This window comes from Myodes glareolus, chromosome 23 (genome assembly GCF_982192425.1).
Source record: "Myodes glareolus chromosome 23, mMyoGla1.1, whole genome shotgun sequence".
In the NCBI taxonomy this organism is placed as follows: domain Eukaryota; kingdom Metazoa; phylum Chordata; class Mammalia; order Rodentia; family Cricetidae; genus Myodes; species Myodes glareolus.
This window is the reverse complement of record NC_142048.1, coordinates 17,676,905-17,689,184: the sequence shown is the minus strand read 5'-3', so window position 1 is coordinate 17,689,184 and position 12,280 is coordinate 17,676,905. Positions and strand designations below refer to the sequence as shown.

The 12,280-nt window shown below is 44.5% G+C and overlaps 1 long non-coding RNA gene across 2 annotated transcripts in view; it reads left to right on the top strand.

The window, feature by feature from the left end:
- LOC148118312 (uncharacterized) overlaps window positions 1-9,550 on the top strand; it is a 37,738-nt gene extending 28,188 nt beyond the window's left edge. For both annotated transcript variants that reach the window (XR_014998536.2, XR_015736137.1), the window contains exon 3: window positions 8,374-9,550. This is a non-coding gene — a long non-coding RNA (uncharacterized LOC148118312). The remainder of the gene's footprint in view (window positions 1-8,373) is intronic.
- Window positions 9,551-12,280: the final 2,730 nt, after the last annotated feature.

The window sequence follows — 12,280 nt, the reverse complement described above, 5'->3', positions numbered from 1 at the left end:
GGACCAAACCAAATAATATATGCTAACTTCCTCCCTTTAGGGGATCAAGAATATGGTCTCACACAATACATACTAGGCAATCATTCTACCACTGAGCCACATCCTTGGCCTTACCACCCACATAATTTTTTAACATTTGGAAAACAATACCTTGACAGAAGAAATGACCACTCTAGTGCTGTTTCTTCATGACCCTAATTTGTGTTTAATCTGATGGCAGTTTGTTCATTGAGACACTACAGTTAGTAATGCATCCAACTGAATCTATTAGCCAACTTTTCTGATATCAAGCTAACACTTCCTACCCTATGGCATATGGGTAACTGTATCCTGAGGCTCTGTTTATTTTACTCCTTGTGATGAGTAAGTAGCATTAAGAAATGAATGGGTTGGCCATCACTCCCCCACCCCTACCCCATTCTGGGGTGGCATCACTTTACCCATAGATTAGTGCGTTTCTCAACCCTCAGAGAAGGTTTTGCAGGGGATGTTGATTAACACAGAGATCCTCAACTGGGCAACATGTAGAAGATAAGAGATTGGAACGTTCTCAGCCCTCTATGGGACATATATCTCATACTCACTCCCTTCAAGGCTTAGGGACCACCATGGAAGCAGGGGCAGAAAGACCAGATCCAGGGATTGTAGACAATTACATCAAAATAGTTTTCTGGACACAACAGGGTATTTACAAATACGAGCTCACAGTGGCTGTCATAGCATGCGCAGGACTTGACCAGGAGCAAGCCTAGACAAAAATCTCGGCGTGGAATGGGAATGAGCTCAAGGAGTCCCTCCTCTAGCTGCAGAGTTGACAATTATAGCGGCTGGCCGAGAATGTTTGTCTTCTCTAAAGGTATGACTTTTGGAAGGCAGACCACATTCCAGTGCCGCACACTCGGAAGTATATGGGCAACACAAATTGGGCTTGGTGGGCTATTGAAATAAGAGGGGGCTAGAGAGCTACTCAGTGGTTTACAGCATTTGTTGATTCCGTAGAAGACTGGGTTTGATTGCCAGCATTCACACGGTGGCTCACAACCTTTCATAACTCCAGTTCGAGGGAGTTTGACACCCTTTTCTGACCCCAGTGGGCACCAGGCATGTATGTGGTGCATTTAACTTACATGAAGGGAAAACATTCATTCACATAAAAATAAGATAAATTCAACCACTGGGATCACAGGCCTGTGCTACCACACTTGGGTGTTTGTTTGCTTTGCTTTTAAAGATGGCAGAACTTGGGGGAGGTGTAGAGGTGGGAGTGAGGGGGATGAAGACAGGCTAAATATAACCAGAACACACGATGTGAAACCAGGCAGTGGTGGCACACACCTTTAATTCCAGCTCTCTGAGGTCAAAGCCAGCCGGGTCTACAGAGTGAGTTCTGGGACAGCCAGGGCTACTCAGAGAAACCCTGTCTCAAGAAAACAAAAACAAAGACAAAAAGCAAAATACGTTGCAGGAAAGTCTCAAAGAGTTACTAAAAATACATTTTGAAACAAGGGACAGATGAAGTGCTGTTTGTTCCATTCTGTATGCAACTTCAACTTGATGCTTTGTGGGTCTGGATGAAATCTAAATAGGATGATTCTAAGTGGAAGAACAGTTTGAGATTCCTACAGAATCATTTGGAAGGTCCACTTCCCATTAGCCCCCTTCCCTGACTTTGAATAATTTAAAAAATCTGGTCATGTGTGTTCCTTGACCGCTGTTCAGATCAGCATTTCTCCCTTTGCTCATTTAATTCTGCCTCCACTCTTTGTCCACCACCAACTCAGTTGTTTTCCTTATTTATTCTTTACTGTTGTCATTGATCTGCTGGGCAGAATACCAGCCTTATACTTCCTGTATCGCATGGCAAGGCTAGCCCGCTCATTTCTGCTCTCTGTCCTTTCTAAACTCTCAATACTCATTATAATTGGCGTTTCCTGGGGCCTGAAACCATTGGGGTTCTTTGATATGAACACAGAACCACAAAACAGCGAGATTTAGGGAACACAGGGACATAGAGGAAAGCAAAGGCCAAAGAGGGCTTGTCTGGAGGTGATGAGTAACTGATGAGGAATGAGAAGTTATGGCTACCAATTCTTGGACCAGGAGCCTTTCCTCCATGTGTCTCTCTTCATTGGCAAAAGCCCCTACTGGTGACTGATACCAGACAGAGCCACGAAGGGATTGTGCTCCAAGAAAATGAGCATGTGGCTAAGTCCATCTCCAGAACGGACCCTCGGCCCCATCTGTGCCCTCCAGGGCTGACAACGGAGCCTTTATTCCAGCAGAGTGAACACGGCAAGGTCAAGGGCAAACTTAGTCTTGCCAAGAATTCATTCAGCCTGCTCCAAACTGTTGAGCCTGTTTTCTCTTTTATTTTCTTCATATCATTGCTTACAAGCAGCAGTTATTCTACAGTCTTATTAATTTATTGTCGGTGGTAGACACTAGGATATAAACTCCTGGGAAGTAGAGGGTTTGTTTGTGATGGTCGTGAATACTGAGTCTCAGGCATCTGAAACAATGCTGTGGAATGAACAGTTGTGAATAGAACATGTACAAACTCCCAAGGCACCAGGCTAAATCAGCAGTAACAGCTTTATCAAGGACCTATAATCCATGGAACAAACAGACTAGACCTCAACTAAAGACTCACTGTCTAATACAGTAGTCACTGACTGTATGTAGTTATTAAGTACTTGAGATGTGGCTAGTATGAATAAAACCAAACGTCACCAGAAAAGCTGGCCCTGCTCCTCCCCAGATGGAGCGATCTGAAGACCACCTTATCAAGCGTAGCAACCCAGAGAGTGGGCCCTGCACCTTGCTTGGACAAGACAGTAGTGTTGACCCTGGTGGTGGGAGTGCAGGTGAGCTGGACTCAGGATGCGAGAACAGAACTGGCCTTGCTCCTTGCTGTCTGCTTGCTACATTGGGTGAGCTAGACAGAAAAGTGCTGGAGAGCTTGCCTGGAAGGCGATGATGAGGGAAAGGTGGCAGGCTCACCAACCCAGCTACCACCGGGGCCCAAAACCAGGACAAGACAGCCCACACCAACATCCAATTCAACTATAAACTGTCGGAGGATGTGAAGGGGATGAACCTACAAATCCAAAGCTACAGGATCTCCATAACAGAAGACAGCAATAGGATGGCTAAGTATTGAGGGTGTAACAGAAGCCAGAGGATGGGGACCAGACCAATTTCTCAGTGCTATAAACACTTACAAGTAAAGTTATACAGACTAAAGGGTTTGCTGCAGGACTCACTGGACCACCCTACAGTTTCCATGCCAAGATGTTGTTATTGTTGTTGTTGTTGTTGGTTTGTTCTGTTTTCAGTTTTACTTTTAAATTTTGTTGAGTGGAGTAGGGAGGGGGTGACAAGGGCAAAGGGCAGCCACGAGGGGATGTGGGGAAATGAGTGGGGTTGGGATGCGTAATGTGAAGTGCTCAAAGAATCGGTAAAAAGCTAAAAGAAATGACCTTCACTTGTTTTGATGTGACCTCAAGCCTTTCCAGGCTTGGCATGTATCCTGGTTTCATTCTCTTTCTGTGATTAAATACCCTCCTGAGAAACAGCTTAGGGGAGAAAGGTTCCCATGAAAGTGATCTGTGGGGAAGGTAGGTATGGCAACTGGAGCTTGAGACACTTGGTTACACCCCACCCAGTCGAGAGCAGAGAGAATGCGTATACAAATGCTTTCTCAACTCCTCAAGAGTTCAGGGCTCCAAACAAGAGAATGGTCCTCCCCACCTTCAGACTGAGTCTCTTTCCACATCAACTAAGACAATCAAAACTGTCTCCCACACTTGCTCACAGGTCAACTCAGTGTAGGCAATCCCTCTCTAAGATTCTACCTAGGTGAGTCTAGGTTGGGTCAAGTGGACAAACTAACCATCACAGACAAAGTGGTTTGGCCAACACTTTCCAGCCTGATGTGAATATATCTACTTTCTGAAGGCTCATCTACTCCCCCTCCCACCTTCTCTTCTTCCCTCTCGCTTTCTCTCCCTCCCTCTCTTCTTCTTTCTTGCCTGCTTCCCTCCCTCCCCCTCCCTCTCTCCATCACTTCTCTCTTGTTCTTTTGTCTTTTCTTTCATGTTGGGGCTTAAACTTCAGAATCCCACATCAGCTAGACAAGTTCTCTACCACTGGCCCCCACACACCCCAAACCTCCCGTTCTAGGTATCTATTTTAGGTGTCGTGCCCACACATGATCTCGTGGGTGACAGTCTGTTGCGGAACTGTCATTGCCTTCTTCTCTTATGACAGATGGCTTTTTAAACCTTCCACACTCACTCTTCGTCTTGAGGAACCTCTCACTGGACAACTCCAGACTTTCAGGAATAATTTGGTGTTGGACTGAGTGTTGCTGGCCCGTGGCTTACGTACCACAGGGCAGTCAATGAATAAGGGGCTTCTCCAGTGAAAAATGATTTTGAGCCAGGAATAGTGGCACACATCCATGTAATTCCAGCATTTGGGAGAATGAGGAAGGAGGATTGATGTGAGGTTTGAGGGTAGAATGTACCACATAATGAATTTAAAATCAGCCTGGACAACATACTACATAGCAAGACCATGGGGCAAACAAAGCAATGCAAAATGAGAGAGAGAGAGAGAGAGAGAGAGAGAGAGAGAGAGAGAGAGAGAGGAACATAATTAATAAAAACCCAGAGACAGAAAGGTCAGAAAAGCAAAACAGCCAGCCACTTGTTCTTAGCTCTACTTCAGTCAGAAATGGCGATATTGACTCCAGGAATCCTCAGAACGAGACTGTGTCTGAGAGTTGTCTCCTCCTCTCTTATATTCCTCTCTAGGGCTGGGATTAAAGACGTGCACCACTACTTCCCAGTTTCTATGGCAAACTAGTGTGGCTACTGGGATTAAAGGTGTGTGTCACCACTGTCTGGTTTGTAAGGCTGATCAGTGTGGCTGTTTTACTCTCTGATCTTCAAGCAAGATTTATTTCTTAAAACACAAATGAAACATCACTACCAGAGAGAGAGAGAGAATAATCAATCTTGAGATTTCTGTGACTCCATTCCTGCTGGAAAAATACAGTGCTCATTTTTCCTTTGATGTTCTATGAAACATCCTCCATTTATTTAGTGTCCTTTGCTCCCCTCGGAAACATAAGCTGCAGATCTATGTTCTGTAACAAGTATAAAGTGTTTATGAAGATGTGCATGGAAAATTAGTGAAATTATCTTTTCAGTGCTCCTTTACTATATAGTTAAGACTCCTGCCAGCCCTGGGCTCTTCCAAGTATTTAGGAATGGCTTGCTCAGCAGTCTTTCTTCCAAAGTTTCCTCTGTTATTCCAGTGGCCTCACTATGGAAGCTCTAGACATCCAAGCACATGGGAGCCCCCTGAGCATCCAAAAGCGTGGGAGCCCCTTGAGTATTCAATATCATGAGAGCCCCCTGAGCATCTAAGAGCATGCAAGGCTCCTGAATATCCAAGAGAATGGGAGGCCCCTTGAGCATCCAAGAGCATGCAAGGCCCTGTGGTGTGGGAGAATTGTCTGTATTCTGTCAATCATGTATTTTAATAAAACGCTGATTGACCAGGCAGGAAGTATAGGTGGGTCAACCAGACAGGAAGTAGAGGCGGGGCAATGAGAACAGGAATATTCTGGGAAGCAGGAAGCTCCCTCTGGCACTCCTGCGCAGACCACCGAAGAGGCAGGATGTAACCTGCCCAGCTGAGAAAGGTACTGAGCTGTGTGGCTAAAGTAGATAAGGATAATGGGGTAACAAACGTTATAAGAGCTAATAAGTAGCCTGACCTAATGGGCCAATCGGCTTTATAACTTATAGAGATCTCTGTGTGATTGATTCTCTGGGACTTGCCGGCTGTGGGGTACTGGGAGAGACAGAAACCCCAACAAGCAGGCCCCCTCATGTTACAGCCCTGAGCATTGTGCAAACCCAGGAAATATTTATAGTGTCCCTTGATTCATGACAAGTGTTAATTTTCACATTTTTACAACAAAGCCAAGAAGCCTATTACACAAGACAATATGACAAAGAATAACAAACAAACAGCTGCAGAGCCCAGAATTCCAACTCCAGTCTTAAATTAAAAGTTATCAGGATTAGGGATTTAACACAGTTGACAGAACACCTGCCTGGTATTCATGAACCCATCGGTTTAATTCCCAGTGCCACATAACCTGGACATAATGGTACAAACCTGCAACCCCTGAACTCGGGGAGAAACAGGAGAATCAGAAGTTTAAGGTCATCTTTGACTATCAGCAAACCACTTGTCTTAAGTTTGACTAAATTCTTCACAGAAAAGACTTGAATTCAACTGGTTTTGTTCTTCCTTTGGGTCATTTAATTACATGCTAACAGATTAGCCATATTTCTGACTTTTTAATGTTTTAAAGGCTAAGGCAACATAGGATGGCACTTATATTGGGAAATGCAGTTTTCTGTATGTACCACATTCAAAATACGGTCCAGTTGAAGAGCAGAAGGAGGGAGAATATGAGCAAGGAAATCAGGACTACGAGGGGTTGGTCCACCCACTGAGACAGTGTGCCTGATCTAATGGGAGCTCACCAAATTCAGCTGGACTAGGACTGAACAAGCATGGGATAGAACTGGACCCTCTGAATGTGGCTGACAATGGGAGCTGACTGAGAAGCCAATGATAATGGCACTGGGATTTGTCTCTACTGCATGTACTGGCTTTTTGGGATCCCAGTCTATTTGGATGCTCACCTTCCTAGGCCTGGGTGGAGAGAGGAGGGCCTTGGACTTCCCACAGGGCAGAGTACTTTGCCCTCTCTTAGGACTGGAGGGGGAGGGGGAAAGGGAGAGATATGAGAGGAGGGGAGGAAGTGGAAATTTTGAATGATATTATTTATAAAGTAATAAAAATATTAGGAAAAAAAAGAAAACTACTAGGAAAAAAATAAAACACTTCCAGTTTGTATTTTAAAAAATTTCACATTTGCAGGCAGAGATAATCTGCTAATGTATCCTTGCCTGTGAATATATCCAAGTATATATCATTAATAAAGACATATGAAATCTTAAAAAATAATGTGAAATAAAAATTAGCCTCAATTTCTTTTAATACTCTGAAAATGGTTTATAGCTTTAAATGCTATAATGTGTTTAAATGTCACTCAGACTGTTTGTGCTGCTATTACAAAAGATAACTAAGTTTAAATTATTCATTTATAGAGTACAGAAATTTATTTCTCATTATTTAGGGGCTTGGGAAATCCGGTTCAAGATACCAACAGATCTAGAGACTGTTTCCAAGATGGTGCCTTCTGCTGCACCCTCTGGAGCAGACAGACCAGGCAGACACCCTGCACATATGGTTTCAGCTCAGACACGGAGCACTTGCTTCACATACAACAGGTGCGAGGTTCAATCTCCAGTACTGGAAGGAAAAGGGAAAGAAAGTCTCTTCTAGAACAGCACTGGTTCTGTCAAGCTCACTTTTGCTTTCAACTGAACTTATTTTTTGAAGTTGTGTAGGCCTGCTGCAAGCCGTGAGTGAGTAAGTCAGGAAGCAGCGATTCCTCCAGAGCCTTTGCTTCAGCTCCTGCTCCCGGCCTTGAGTTCTTGCCCTGCCTTGCCTCAGCGATGGGGTGCGACCAAAGAGTTGTAAACCAAAATAGACTCTTTCTTCTCCAGACTGCTTTTGGTCACGGTGTTTCATCACAGCAACAGAAACCCTGACCAAGACAGTGACCGACTGCCAAACAGCAGCTGGCTTTCTCTATGAGAGCTAACAGCTTCGTGCACTGCCCCTATCCAGCCGCTGCCTCAAATGAGCCACCTGAAGAGCCAGCATGCGGCCGGATTCTCTGAATGTGGCTGGCCCGGAGTCTTTCTGAAAAGCCATTGGCAATGACACTGGGACTTGTTTCCTCTGCATATACTGGATTTTTGGGATCCAGTCTGTTTGGATGCTCACCTTCCTGGACCTGGAGGGAGGGGGGAGGAACTTGAACTTCCCACAGGGCAGGAAACTCTGACTGCTCTTAGGGATGGAGAGGGAGGAGGAGAGGGAGTGGGGGGAGTAGGAGGGTGTTGGGAGGAGGGGCGGAAATGGAAACTTTTATAAATTAATGAACTTTTATAAATTAAAAAAAAGAAAAGCTCTCTGAAATGTTTGTAGTGGCTTGGGGACACCCATTATTAGGGTTCAGAGATGACCTCTGAGGATTTTAAGCCTGAAAAGTATCTTTTTGGACATGAGCTGCTATGGTAACATTTGACTTTCTTTCTCTTCTCCTTCAGAGTTAGAAACAGCTTTTAAGGCAAAAGGCGTTATAATGCTTGACCTGTTCGCCTACAAGAGAGTCATACTCCAAAGCATTACCTCTGCTTTTCTCTTTTCAAGGACAAGCAAAACGGAAGTGGTGAGGATCCATCTTACCTCTGGCCATTCCAGTGGAAAAGTCTCCAATCATTCAAGCAGAAAAATAAAATCATTAAAGAGAGCCACTGGGGAGCACAGGTACCCACTACAAAGTGACCCTCCCACAAGTCACAGGACAGGCATGGGTGACAATAAGTGGGCCAGGTAAGATCTTCATACGATCCCAAAGGAGAGACATTCAAGCAAGGGAGATATTCATGGGATGCTGGAAGCGAGAGGTGGTAACCAGAATAGCAGGGCCTTCTAGAGCAGACATACAGTGACTCTGTGACAAGGTAAACGATGGCCTGGGAGGCCGAGCGACACAAACCAAAAAAAGATTTTCCACTGCTCTCTGCAGAAAGACTGTACCATCTGTCACGCTCAGATATTTTCAGCCACACTTTCGTACAGAAATTACCACAGTGTCAACAGTACCATACTTGACTACAAAGGACCACAGTGACAAATCTCAGGGCCCTTTGAGGCTGAAGATAGTGTTGTCAACTACTGTGAATGCCAGAGGGTTTCTGTTGTTGTCAGCGGAGGGAGCGTCTTGAGTTATTTATGCCTGCCGCGACTTGTATTAGATCACCCCCGCCCCTTCTAGCTGCTTCCCTGAGATGTGTCAAGAGAAAAGCGAGAGTGTTGTCAGCAGCAACATGCCCGACGCTCTTCCCATGACCATCGGAACCGGAGCTCCCAACTACAAGCTCCCTACCTCTCGCTCTGTGAGCCCTGATCCACTTTAGCCTGTCTCTGTGACTCCCTGGGGAAGCTCTCAATGCCAGGGAGCTATCTCACGCTTCATCCTAGACACCCTGACAGTTTTCCAGGAGAATGAACCACTCTCTGATTTATTCCTGCGAGAATTTTTGAGGAACCTGCACAAGGAGGCTATTGTGTGCATACACAAATAAATGACAGCATTCAAAGGTTTAATGCTATCTGCCAAGTTAAACCACTGCCGAGCAGCTGTGCACAGTTAACGTGATGCTTGGCACAGTGGGAGATCCATAAATCATCAGCTGCATACTTGCATCCAATTAAGGAAGTAAAATAAGTACAAAAAAACCCTACAAATTGAGATGTGTGTAAAGACGGGGATGAAACTGTCACTCTGCTCTGAAGGCAAGAATAAATAAGATTAAAAAAACGAGTCCTTGTTTTGTTAATACTGAAACTAGAATTTCCTGTCCAGGGGCCCAGTATTTTTGGCATCTCCAATCCTGGCATAAAATAGTGTTTCTAGGAGAGTTGTTTCAGGCTCCTCGTCTTGTCTCTGTGAAAGTAACAGGGCAAAATAGAAGTGGTGACTCACCCCCAAAAAGCCATCATTCTTAAAAACAAGTAAAGGCTGCATCAAAATGTTAAGGCTGTCCTGAGAAAATTGCAGCCAAGTTATAGGTTTCGGGACTGTCCCTATGCAGTTAGCTTTTCTTTAGTCTTACCCACAGCAGACTGGACGAGAACAACCGATGTCTCCATTCAGCCTTTGTGGGTCTCGGTCACGTGGGCGTAGCTGCAGAGGATGGGTCTGAGTGAAATGAAGAGAAATGATGCTGGGGCTTTGTCATAGAGGCTGCCCAAGCGTGCTGGTTTGTTTAGGCCTGTGGATGCTTCTAGAATATTCGGGGTATAATGCTAAAACGAAAATAAAAGTCATACCTGACCACCATGAAAAGTGATCAAATCTATCAGCTAATTTTTTTCATAGAGTTTCTTTGCTCAGCATCTTTTTAAAAAAATATTTATTTATTTCTTTATTATGTATACAGTATTCTGTCTGCAGGCCAGAACAGGGTACCAGGCCTCATTACAGATGGTTGTGAGCCACCATGTGGTTGTTGGGAATTGAACTCAGGACCTTTGGAAGAGCAGGCAATGCTCTTAACTACTGAGCCATCTCTCCAGCCCCCTGATTTTTTTTTTAAAGAATACATAGGAAACCTGAATTATCCTAAAGAAGTGATATATCAAACTTCACAGTTCTGTTTCCGGCCACCACTGTGAAGATGGCCTCAGGTGCCTGGACGGAACTTCTGATGGGTGCTCAGCCTAGAGGAGAATTTATGTTTAAAACAATCATAAAATCCTTGACTTAACTCAAAAGGAATGCGTGACGACTTGTTAGTTTAAACCTCTTACTTAGGATACTTCCCTAACCCAACACTACAGGTGTGCAGAGTTTTGCCAAAGCATCGAGCTAACGTTTAAACAGTGGTGGCTAGGAGAGCACAGAGAATTCGTGGAGCCTTCAAATTCCTCTCCCATCTGCCCTCCAGGGCTCCTCAGAGCGCTTGAGCTTGATGCTGAGGTGATGATGTCAGATTCCTCATGAGTTTCATGAGGTGAGAACTACATGCAAAGCAGTTGTAGTAGTGTGAAAGAAAGAGGAGTCTGCACGAGAGGATGAGATTGCAGCTTGGTGGTAGAATGTGCACTCAGTATGCATCAGGCCGCGGCGTCAATAAACACACACACACACACACACACACACACACACACACACACAAGATCTTGCCAACACTTGTCCCAATGTCTATGTCCCTCCAAAGACCCTCAAACCATTAGCAAGAAACTCTGAGGGGTCCAAGAAAACTCCTAGGGTCTCATCTGAGACATGCTTGCTCCCGGGAAGTCACAAATCATCACTCTAACCCTAGTGTGCAAATGGGAATCAGGGAAGCAAGTACAGGTGACTCAGGTAACAACACAAAGCACTGAATTCCAAAGCAGACAGGAAGTAAAAGGCTTGCAAACGAAGAATCCAGAGCCCAACTTTAAGAGGATTTAAGGTCAGACATAATTCTTTCTGCCTAAACAATGTGTAAACCTTTTTATTTATGTTTGCAACCATTTCTGAAGAGTCAGGTAGCAGCCGTTGAACTGTCTTGGGACAGGACCTCTTTTGGATTCTATGATTTCCTGTGTATGTCTCTTGGCTTCATTTTCCCTCACACGCTATAGATTTCTCAAGGCCAGGGCTAATAATGTAATTACCTGCTCAACTTGCTCACAGTGAGCTAGCACAGAGTTTTACATACTGTGAATACTCCAAAAACTTGCTGAGTGAATGATTTGACTGAAAGAATAAACTCAATTCTGAGACTAAAGCAGTGATCCTTCATACTTCTTAATGAGAATATCTCTAGCCCCCAAATGTTGGAGGAGAAGAAGGCCACTTGTTAGTCCCGGCCACCCGGCTAACTTAGACCCAAAATAACCACACAGAAACTGTATTAATTAAAACACTGCTTGGTCCATTAGCTCTAACTTCCATTGGCTAACTCTTACATATTAATTTAACCTATTTCCATTAATTTATGTATCACCATGAGTTCATGGCCTACTAGCAAAGTTTCAGCACATCTATCTCTGGCAGAGGATCCATGGTGTCCCTCTGACTTTGTCCTCTTTCTCCCAGCATTTAGTCCAGTCCTCCCTGCCTACCTAAATTCTGCCCTATCAACAGGCCAAGGCAGTTTCTTTATTCATTAATGGTAATCACAGCACACAGAGGGAACTCACACCTCACCCAAAATCAGAGAAAAAAATGAGAAGTCTCCAGGTGTTCCATGTTCACAGTTGGAATCAGGCCAGAGAGCGGGGTTGGGATTACAGGGAGAATCTTACACCAGGATGTGTTAGTGTGAAATACATTTAGTTCATGGCTCTGAAAACCTCAGAGCTGAGAACAAAGTAGCATTTCCAGGATCAGACACTTCTTACAGTGAAAAGACAAAGGTTTGAAGTTGAATTTGAGCTTTGGTGACAAGAATAGCACATTGAAAGTTCTTGTGAAAAGACATCTTCAAAACCTGTTTTCCAGTATGCCCCATGCTTAGGTAAAGCGGAGTCTCGTTTCTTCTTCCTTCTCCTTCACCCT